Consider the following 11,418-nt stretch of genomic DNA (forward strand, 5'->3'; position numbering starts at 1 on the left):
ATTTTTTTTCTTCTCTTTTCTTTTTAGTTAAAACAAAACTTCAAGCAGCTGGACGCAGGTAGTTAACCTTACTTACCTAACTCAGCCTTCTCTCCTCTACCCTTTCCCTGCAGTTCCCCCATGTAACGGTAGAGGCAGCATGGGGCAGTGTGAAAAGGGCGGGACTTCGGTGTGTTTAACCTTGGGTTCGCAGTCAAGAAAAATGTGGAAGGCTGAGGACTCAACTCCTCCAGGTTCAGAAATGACAATAGACCCCTCATCGCATCCTTTGCCTGCATTTTTGCTTTTCGTCTTCTGTTATCTTCTCTAAATGCCGATGGAACTGGGAAACAACAAACAAAACAAAACCCGGAGACCGTTTAAGGCAGTGGTTCTCAACCTTCCTCATGCTGCAACCCTTTAATACAGTTCCTCATGTTGCTGTTGACCCCCTAACCATAAAATTATTTTGGTTGTTACTTCATAACTGTAATTTTGCTACTGTTACAAATCATAATGTAAATATCTGTGTTTTCTGATGGTGTTAGGCCGCCCCTCCAAAAAGAGTTGCTTGCCCCGGAGGGGTCTTGGCCCACAGGTTGGGAACCACTGATTTAAGGTATCTGTAAGATAAACTGAAAACTGCTCCATTTACTACTGAGAATTAAAACAAAACAAAACAACAACAACAAAAAAGGTGGTGGTGGTGTGGTGGGCCCAGTTCGTGGTCTATAGAAACAAGGAATTTTAATGTCCACACTTGTTTTGCCGCTGAAGCCACTTGGGCAATCAGCATAGCAGAGTTTTAATTTAGAAACGAAAGGCTGGTTTCCTGTGTTTTTCCTTTCCCTTCTACCAACACAAAGACAAACTTCTGCATAAAGTAATGATGAAAAAAAAAGCTCAAAGGAAATCCAGGGGCCAGCACAGAAGACATCGTCCAGTGCAGCCCCAGAGTCCTTCAGTCCTCTGTATAGCTAGGTATCTTTGGAAGGCACGTAAACATGGACACAAGCCATCACAATCCCCGTGTCCACAAATGCTGGTCAAGGCAAACTGGATGTCAATTGTTATGTGGATTACTCCAGCGTACATTTATTTAAACCCTACATTTTACTTTTCCTTAGCCCCATGATAGTTTTCAGTCCCACTTTGGAACCTTGAGCTTCTGTTCCTTCTGTGGTCCGCTGTCTTGTTTCCTTGTAGAATCTTGGAAATTAGTGCACAAAAGACTGGCATTTCATTATGAAGTGCTACTTTGAGGCTACATTTCTTGTCTCCTACTTTAAAAACAAAACTTAAAACCCTGCCTGTTTTTACTAGCAATGCTTACTTTTAAAAGAGATCTAGCTATTGCAGAGAATTTCTTTTAGTTGATCAAATTTCTAGGAAAGAACCATAACAACTTGATTCATGTATACATTGTTTAATGATTAATCAGGGTAGTTGACATTTCCTTTTCTCCTAACAAGTATCTTTGGTTAGTTAACATGAAATATTTGTACATATTCATGGATTAAAGCATGATATTTCAATACAGGAATGCAACATGTACTGATCAAATCAGGGTAATTAGTTTCCATCTCATCATTACTTTGTGTCTAAGTACTTCTTTTGTTAGAAAATAAAAATGTTCTTGAATAATTGTAATGAGAACTGTGGTGAACTTTTAAAATTCTGTTGCTATTGTGTAAAAATGTTAACTTTTAAATTACAATTACATATATTTATCATGACAACAAAGTGCTTTGAAATAGGTATACATTGTAGAACGCCGAAATGAATATGTACCTGATATGCTTAGGGGACTTTTTTTTTTTTTTTTTGGAGGGGGTGAGAACACTTACCATCCATTCTCAGGGATTTTTAAGAGTTCCTTCAGGTTGTTATTAGCTATAGTCAATTATATTGTATAACAGTATCAACTTCAAAACTACCACTGTCTCATTCATGTAGACTAAAATATTTAAATGTTTAATTAGACCTTGGATGTTCCATTAATAACAGGATATAACTTGTGTTTTTCTCCCCCCAAATTCTTTATCTTGCTTAAAGTTATGATCCTTACACTTTCAACTCATTCTGACTCCTCCACCCCCTTAAACCAACTCAAATAAATTGAAGATAGGAGTAGAAAGGAATAAGAATGCCGAGGAGATAATAATTCACATCTATGTTTGAGTTGTAAGCATAAGGACCCGGGTTGGATCCTCAAAATCTACATAAACACAGACACAGACACAGACACAGACACACACACACACACACACACACACACACACACACACACAGAGTAAGAGTCATTTTTTCAGTAAAATTCATGTATTGGCTCTCTAGTGACTCTTAAGAAACTTTTACTGATACAGTTTTAAAAATATCCATTTTTAAAGGTGACAGAATAAAATTTTAGCTCAGCTAATACATCCAGTTCTCCAGTTGTAAATGCCTTAGCTTACTTGTTTTGATTTTTTCTTTTTACAATTTCCTTTTTGTAAAATGTGGGCATCTTCTCTATTAATCAAGAAACATATAAGGAGCTGGAGAGATGGCTCTGTAAGCAGAAGTTTCTGTCCTACCAGCAACTCCCAAATATCCACCAGCCGTTTCCCAAATGGCTTAGAGGCTTGATATTACTTATAAATGCTTGGCCAGTAGCTCAGGCTTATTACTAACTAGCTCTTACACTTAAGCTAACCCATAATTCATATCTATGTTTAGCCATGTGGCTTGGTACCTTTTCTCAGTATGACATTCTCATCTGGCTAGCGACTCCTGACTCCACCCTTCCTCTTCCCAGCATTCTTAATTGGTTGCCCTGCCTAGACTTCCTGCCTGGCTACTGGCCACTCAGCATTTTATTAAGCTAATTCGAGTAACAAGTCTTTACAGTGTGCAAAAGGATTATTCCACAGCTCAATAGTTAAAATTGTTTTCTGCTCTTCCAGAGGACCCAAAGTTCTGTTCCCAGCACCCATGTCAGGTGGCTCACAACCTCCTAGTTCCTGCGGATCTGATGCCCTTTTCTGGCCTTTGTGGGCCCTTGTACACATGTGGCATACACATAAAAAAATACATGGATCTTTTTGGTTTTCTTGCATTTCTTTTCATATGTATGTTGTTTGTGTGTGCGTGCTTGCACATGTGTTTACCTGTGTGTGCAGGCCAGAGGTCAAATTCAGGTGTTGTTCCTCAGGTGTCATCTATTGGGTAATAGCCTCCAGTCAAGAGGAATTGAATCAGGCTGTCTTGGGCAATAGCCCCTTGACATAAAGAATTGCTTGGCCTCAGCCTGACCCATCTGCTCCACCTGCAGAAACAATATGCCTGGGTATGAAAAACAACCCACCCTGCTCCTAGTCAAACCACAAAAAAATAGCTGTAACTTCCTGGTAGCTACCTATATATATAAAGATGTATCCCCCAGCCCCTGTAAATGGGCTCAACCTTTATCCTGTGGAAAGCGTGGAGCCCCTTACTGTTCCAATAAAGAAGTCTCAGCCTGCTGACATCAAGTCTGTCTGCTTCCTCTCTGCTTCATTTTTCTACAATATCTACCTTTTTCTTTTCTCTTCTTGTTTTGGAGACAGGATCTTAACAATTAGTCTACATAATCTAGCTGGTCAGTGGGTTCTAGGGGTCTGTGTGTCTCCCTATGGAGCTCTGTGGTTAGAAGTGCACACTGGCATGGTTAACCTTTTAAATGTGTGTTGTGAGGATTTAATTTAGGTCCTCTAGCAAGCATTTACATAGCAAGTGCTTTACCTTCTAAACAGTCTCTCTAGATATCTTTCTTGCCTTTCTTTGCTTGCATGTTTTGTTGAAAATCTTTGAACAATTTTCAGATTGATGCCCAACTCAGAAATTCAGTTATTTACTCATAATATTTAAGAATTGTTACTGCTAACAAATTATGCTGTGCTAAATAGTAGCAGTTCTAATAATATGATTAGTAAGGCATATAATATTTATAAATAATGGATAAAATGCTACTTGAAGTATGATTTAATAAATGTTTTATTAAATCTTGTTGAAGTTTATAACATTTTTGTTTTATGGGCTCACTGTTCAAACTGAACGAAAAAGGTAGACTTTCCTTTTTTTTTAAATGTTTATCATTTATTTAATGAAAAAGAGGGAAATTAAACCACTTTCATTCATTTTCTCCTCAAACTCTCAAAACTCCCTTCCCTCATTTAGAAACAAAACAAAACAAAAAATTCCATACTGAGAAACATACCTGTACAAAAGCCACACAGTATCCCAGCCCACCCCTCACAAAATTGGATGGGTATTATTAGAGGAATGGAACCCAATTGGCAGACATGGAAAGAGCTGCGAGGAAGTCAGGTTCTGCAGGTTACAAGCGCTGCAAAAAATATTTCCACTCATCTTTCAAACTGGAAAGTGATCACATTACAGACCTGAGGTTATAAAGGACCACAGTGTGAAGCAGAATCCCATTCCCCTTCTAGGACTCCAGGGGAAAGGCGAGCATTGGAGTGAGTTTCCTTTGGGAGGGAATGGAGGGAAGTAGAGGAAACCTGGCCACTGTAAAAAGGCACTGGGGTCTTCCTGGAGGCAAATGAGTTAAGTAACCTCCCAAGGAACAAGCTCATTTCCATTTCTTCTCCAAGATAGACTTTCCTTTAAATTTAAAATGGTAAAAATTTACTTTGATTTTTATCATACTGTACAAGGAGCAGAAACAGATTTCTTTCTTTCTTTTTTTTAAAGAAAAATTTCCACTCAGTCTACATATCACCATATATCCCCCCATCCCTCCTTCCAATCCCCCCCAGCTCCCACCCCCCAATTCACCCTCCATCCCCTCTTCCAAAAGGGTAAGGGCTCCCATGGGGTGTCGGCAAAGCCTGGTACATTCAGTTGAGGCAGGACCAAGCCTCTCTCCACTGCATCAAGGGTGAACGAGGCATCCGACAATAGGTAATGGACTCCAGAAAGCCATCTCACGCACCAGGGATAGACCCTGGTCCCACTGCCAGGGGTCCCTCAAACAGACCAAATTACACAACTGTCTCCCGTATGCAGAGGGCTTGGTCCATGCAGGCTCCATAGCTGTCTGTCTAAGGTTCGTAAGTTCCTATGAGCTTGGTTCATTTGTCTCTGTAGATTTCCTCATCATGATCTTGATGTTCCCTTGCTCATATAATCTCTCTTACCTCTCTTTGATTGTACTCCCAGATCTCAGTCTGGTGGTTGACTGTGGATCTCTGTATCTGCTTCCATCAGTTACTGGATGTAGGCTCTATGATGACAGTTAGGGTATTGACCAATCTGATTACTGGGGTAGGTCAGTTCAGGTAACGTCTCCACTATTGCTAGTAGTCTAAGCTGTGGTCATCCTTGTGGATTCCTGGGAATTTCCCTAGTACCAGGTTTCCCCCTAACCCCATAATGTCTCCCTCTATTAAGATACCTTTTTCATTGCTCCATCCCACCTCCAGCTCAACCATCCCATTCCCTCATGTTCTCATCCCCCATCCTCTCCCCTCTATTCTCCTCCCACCTCACCCCCAGTTTACTCATGGAGATCTCATCTATTTCCCCTTCCCAGGGTTATCCATGCATCGCTCTTAGGATCCTCCTTGTTGCCTAGCTTCTCTGGAGCTGAAACAGCTTTCTTGAGTCACCTTTTAATATTATGGTTAAAGTATGGAATCCCAGAAAATTGTATATGTGAAATATGAAACTTCTAGTCATAGAGATAATGACCAAAGGGAAGGTGTGTTGAGGGCAGCTCTGTGGGAATGGATTTGTCTAGCATGTATGAGGCCCCAAGTTTGATTTCCCCAGCAGAAAAATAAATTATTAAGCAAATAAATAATAAAATTCTATTAGTATTATAAGTCTCTTCTTCTTCTCCTTCTCCTCCTTCCCCTCCCCCTTTCTCCTCTTCCTCTTTCTCCTCCTTTTCCTCCTTCTCCTCCCTGATTTTCAAGGGAAATCCTGCCATGCTAACATATTCCTACAGAGGTACATAGTGAATTAGGTAAATGGGTGCATATTAAAATAATAAAGTCATTATTCATGAGAGAATATGTGAATAAGGAGAAAATTGACAATAATTTCTTTGAATTATCAGAAGAATTTTTTTTTGGTTCTCCTACTACTAGAAAAACTTGATGTGCTCTTTAGCCATCCAGCTCATTAGAAAAATAGTAGAAGAGAAATATTAGAAGCTGTGTCTGTTGTATTTGCATAGTACAATTGCAGACTTTAATTAGACTTTCACATGCAGAATATTTTTAGATCTTATAAGTCTTGAGGAAAATGTGTCCCAAAGGCATTCACACATTGCATTTTTTTCTATAACAAATGAACTTCAAGACACTGATAAAGAACCTTTGTAGAGAAGTAAATAATGGTGAAGTTGCTCAGATATGAAACAATTTAGACCAATTAACATACTTCATAACTTTGTTTAGAGACAAAGTCTTTATCCCCACATTCACCTATATTCATTATGGCAAGAACACTAAAAAAAAAAAAATGACAAAATGGAATATACTACAGTCAGTGTTTAAAATACATGTAATCTTTGTGAAATAGAAAATTGGATACCTTTTATTCCAAGAGCCTATTACATCCATTATAAGTTTAAATTAGGAAAAGTATTGAGTATATTTTAATGTACAGATGAAATGAACTTAGACCAATACTAGAAAAAAATGCAAGTATATTTTAAGTCCAATTTGATAAATTGTACTAAATATAGTGAAACCAGTTTTCAAATTATTACAGATATAAAATTGTTAAGTATTCTCCCTTTTCTTCTTCTATTTCATCCTTACAAGCTGTTTCAGCCACACAGAAGCCTCAGGTAGTATTTAGTGCCAGAACCAAATTGATAATGAATATAGTGAAAATAATGTGTGCGAATAAGACTTTTACAAAGAAATCTGCCTGAATTTAGGAGTAGAGCTTGGTTCAAAAGATGATATAGCTTGGGAGCCAGAAGGGCTTGTCAGAGGTTTGGGTTCTTGCTATCACAGCTGGAATTAACAGTTGTTAATGTGCTCTTCAGCTGTCACAGCTGGAACTGTCCATCACTGGAGAATGTGAGGAATGTATGATTGGTGAGGGCTTCCACTTGAAACAGAAATTTTCCTTTCTTCAGGACCCTTAAGGAGTGGGACTGGCTGGAGAGATGAGGAACCAAAAACTTTCCTGGAAAGGATTTCACATCTTTCATACTTGCTCCCTGTGAAAGAAAGGATCTGTTAAATGTTTCAAAAAGTTTATAACCATCTTACAACCCTACCTGTTTCAAAAGCATTGCTATGGCTACCTTGTTATAGCTACCTGATGTTGCAAACACCTTGTAATCGTGTCTTTGTTTCAGGAGGTTGTTAAGACTAACTTGTTATGCTCATTTCTGCTTTTGTTAACTCTGCCTTCATTGCCCGCCAAATCCTCCATCTCGAAATCCCCTACAGTTGAGCTATAAAAGCCTTGTCTTCCTCACATCCAATGTTGACCTCTACAACCCCACCTGAGGGGAAGGCAGCTGGTGTACATGAATAAAAAGCTTGCTTTAATTAATTTGGCCATGATGATTTGGGTCAGTGGTCTTTCTCCTCCCATCTTTGGGATTAACAGTAGGCCAGGCTGGCCTTGAATTTGTGGTAATCCTCCTGATTTAGACTCTGAAGTGCTGGAACACACCTAACCAATAATTTAATTTTAGTTTCTTTTACTTCCAGGATCTGAGACATGAAAGAAATTATACTTCATTAGAAACAATGGCTTTAGTAATAATTCCTGGCAGCAATTTCCAATTAAGTTTATTTAGGATGCAACTGACTTTGGTCATTGTCTTCGGGTTTCTATTGCTGTGAAGAGACACCATGACCATGGCAACTCTTATAAATGAAAACATTTAATTGGGGTTGCTCGATTACAGTTTCAGAGGTTCAGTCCATTATCATGGTGGGAAGCATGGTGGTGTTCAGGTAGATGTGATGCTGGAGCAGTAGCTGAGAGTCCTACATCTTTCAGGCAACAGGAAATCTACTGAGACACTGGGTAGTATCCTGAACATAGGAAACTTCAAATCCCACTCCCACAGTGGCGCACTTCCTCTAACAAGGCCATGCCCACTCCAACAAAGCCATGCCTCCTAATAGTGCCACTCCCTATGAGCTTATGGGGACCAAATACATTCAAACTACCACAGTCATATTCCCTCTAGGCTGCTAGAATTCTAATTGTCCTCTAGAGTTGTTCTAAAGGAAAACAAGCAAATAATCAGAATGTGTGTGCACTCACAATATTTGAAATCCTGTGAGAATGGGTTTCTAGCCATGGCTTTGATAACTGGTCAGTATTACGGAGTATGAATAGGTGAGATTGTAAAGTCAAAGTATTGCTGGACTCAATGTTTAAAATTCACCCTTCTGGACCCAGATGTGATGGCATAGGCCTATAATCCCAGTACTTGTGAAACAAATTATGCAGCCCATAAAGAGAACCTATCTCAAAGAAACAAACAAACCAAAAACAAAAACAGAAAAAAAAATTCCTTTCTAACATTTATCTGAGTCTTTGTGTATCCCTAAGCTTTATTGTGCTGCTTCTTATGGCATTTTAGGGTGATTTTCTTTAGCTGCAAAGTCTGATATCAATCAAATCTCACTTTCTGATGTATAATTTCTAGGTCTGTTTGGGATTCAGACTTATTATAACATATCTTAAAAGTCATGCCTTTGCTATTTTAAAAATGCCAGAGCTGGGACTATGATGATGTATACCTGTAGCCCAAGCACTTAAAAAGCAGGAGTCTTGAAAGTTCAAAGCCAGACTATGTGACATAATGATACACTGTAAACAAGCCAATACATGTGCAAGCAAACAATTAACCATCTCAACAAAATGTAACTTGAAGTTTTATTATTTTCTCTCTTTCCTCTCTTTCTGTTATTTATTAGAGGATATTACTAGTCAGGAGGATTAAAAATTATGTGATACATTTTAAATTAAGTAGAAGAAAACTGCTATACCTTTCTTGTTACAGCTTTCCTTGCTATTCATTGTTCTGAGAATAACAGGTAATTGACAGAACATTTGGAGCTTTGCAATCATCCATCCTTTGGCCTCTGATCTGACAAATATAAAGTTAGCATTTTCATGCTATAATTCAGAAACCTATAAATCCACACTGGTTTCATGAATTTAAAAAAATGACTGATTCTATTATCACTGTATGAATTCTTAACTGATTTATAGTAGAGTGCTGGGTACTTTTCTTTTTATTGAGAATAGATTTTTTTCATACAATGTATTCTGATTAAGGTTTCCCCTTCCTCTACTCCTCACAGTTCCTCTTCCTATCTCACCCTTTCTGTTTCTCATTAGAAAACAACCAGGCATCTAAGGGATAATAATAAGATAAAATAAAATACAAGATACAACAAAAGCAATATTGGAATAGGACAAAATAAACAGAAGAAAAAGAGCCCAAGAAAAGATACAACCAAACAGATGTAGACTCAGACGCACTCTTTGCACAATCAGGATCCTATAAAAACAGAAAACTGGAAGCCATAATGCATATGCAAAGGACCTATGGGGTAAATAAATAAATATGAAATGAAAAAGGTAATATTAAAAAAGAAAAGGCCCTGGCATGACATTATAAAACAAGAAACTTCTAAAGATGCCCTTGAATTTATTTTCTATCGGCCATGTGTAGCTGGGTATGGGGCCTACCCTTAAGAGTAGTTTGTTTCTCTGGAGAGATTCCCTTGAAGAAAACTAAATTTTCATTTGCAAGCGGTTATCAGGTTAACAATGGGGCATATGCCTGTTGTGGACTATTACTTTAACTATGTGAAGGTGTGTTACATTTGTTTATGCTGCATTTGTTTAATGATGTAAGGATGTGTTGCATTTGTTTGATTGTGCAAAGATATGTTGCATTTGTTTCACCTTGCCTGCCTAAGGCTCCTGATTGGTCTAATAAAGAGCTGAAGGGTCAATAGCTAGGCAGAGAGGGATTGGTGAGGCGGGTGGGCAGAGAAAATAAGTAAAATTTAGACTCAAGAGAGAAAGAAGGGAATGAGGAGAGAGAGGAAAACACCTGGGGCCAGAAGCCAGGCAGTGGCCAGCTAGCCAGAGACAGCAGGAAAGTAAGCTATACAGAGAAGAAAAGAAGGTAAAAAGCCCCGAGGCAAAATGCAGTTAAAGAGAATTTAGGTTAATTTAAGTTAAAAGAGCTAGCCAGAATCGAGCCTAAGGTAGGCCGAGCATTCATAACTAATAAGAAGTCTCGGTGTCATGATTTGGGAGCTGGTTGTGGCCTAGAAGAAAAAGCTTGGCACTGGACTTGGAGGAGAGGCAGGAGAGTGAAGCTCTGAAGCTCGCCTCCTGTCTTGCTGTCCTCCTTGCTTCTCTGAGAGGCGAGGCTGATGGGTTACTAGGGAATGCCTGCTGGAGTTGGAGGCTTGGGCAATGGGCTAAGTGGAGAAGAAGGCTGGAGAACATCTGCATGATCCACTGGCAGAGAGAAATGGAAGGCCACAGCTGGTGGTCTCCTGCAGAGCTGGAGGTGAGACTGGGGGATTGGATTTGGAGGAGAAGAGGGAGAGATGAAGATCTACAGTTATCCTACTTGTGAAGTAGAATAAGGTGTAGAGAAAACCTATTATTAGATATTGCTTTGTTGATTTACTAAAAGCACTGCTTGTACTGTCTATCTGCCAGTTGTGACTTCACTTGTTACCTGGAACAGAATGACCTAGAGAATAGTTGAAACAATGGGCCTTTGCCCTGAACAACTGCCATGTAGGCTTCTGTAAACGCTTGCTTGCTTGCCTGACCTACCTTGTGGTTTTAGAGTATAAAATGAGAATACAAACTAGACCTGGCATTGAAGCCTCTCAGGAGACATTCTGGCTTAGGTTCACTGATGACATTGCCTCTCCACTACTCTCATTGGTGTAAGAATACTTATTTCAGGATTCCGGAAACACCTGCTTTCCTGGCCTGTGTACTCCCTGAGAATGCCCGTTGGAATGGGGACTAGGATGAAGGGATGAGGGGGGGCAGGAAGGTTGGAAGAGAAGATCTGTGCAATCCACTGGAGATGGGAGCACAGGGTGGGGGTGGGGCACAGCAGCTGGTCTGCTGCAGAGCTCAAGGTAAATAAAGGTGAAGATCTGCAGTTAGTCTTATCTGCTTCCTTCCTTTTTATTTCTTCTTTACAAACAGCTAATTAAATGTTATCTTCAAGATCCTGGTCATCAACAAAACCCCAATTATTTATTAGATTGAAATGTGTTTATATAGGGAAAAGCAATATTTCTTAGTTTATTATTTTGAACATGTTTTATTATTTTGTGCTGGGAATTGTACCCAGGTCTTCTGGGTGTATTTATGTAATTGTAGTTGGAATTCAAGGTGAGGAATGAAAAGAAATGA

This window comes from Peromyscus maniculatus, chromosome 16 (genome assembly GCF_049852395.1).
Source record: "Peromyscus maniculatus bairdii isolate BWxNUB_F1_BW_parent chromosome 16, HU_Pman_BW_mat_3.1, whole genome shotgun sequence".
Classification (NCBI taxonomy): Eukaryota; Metazoa; Chordata; class Mammalia; order Rodentia; family Cricetidae; genus Peromyscus; species Peromyscus maniculatus.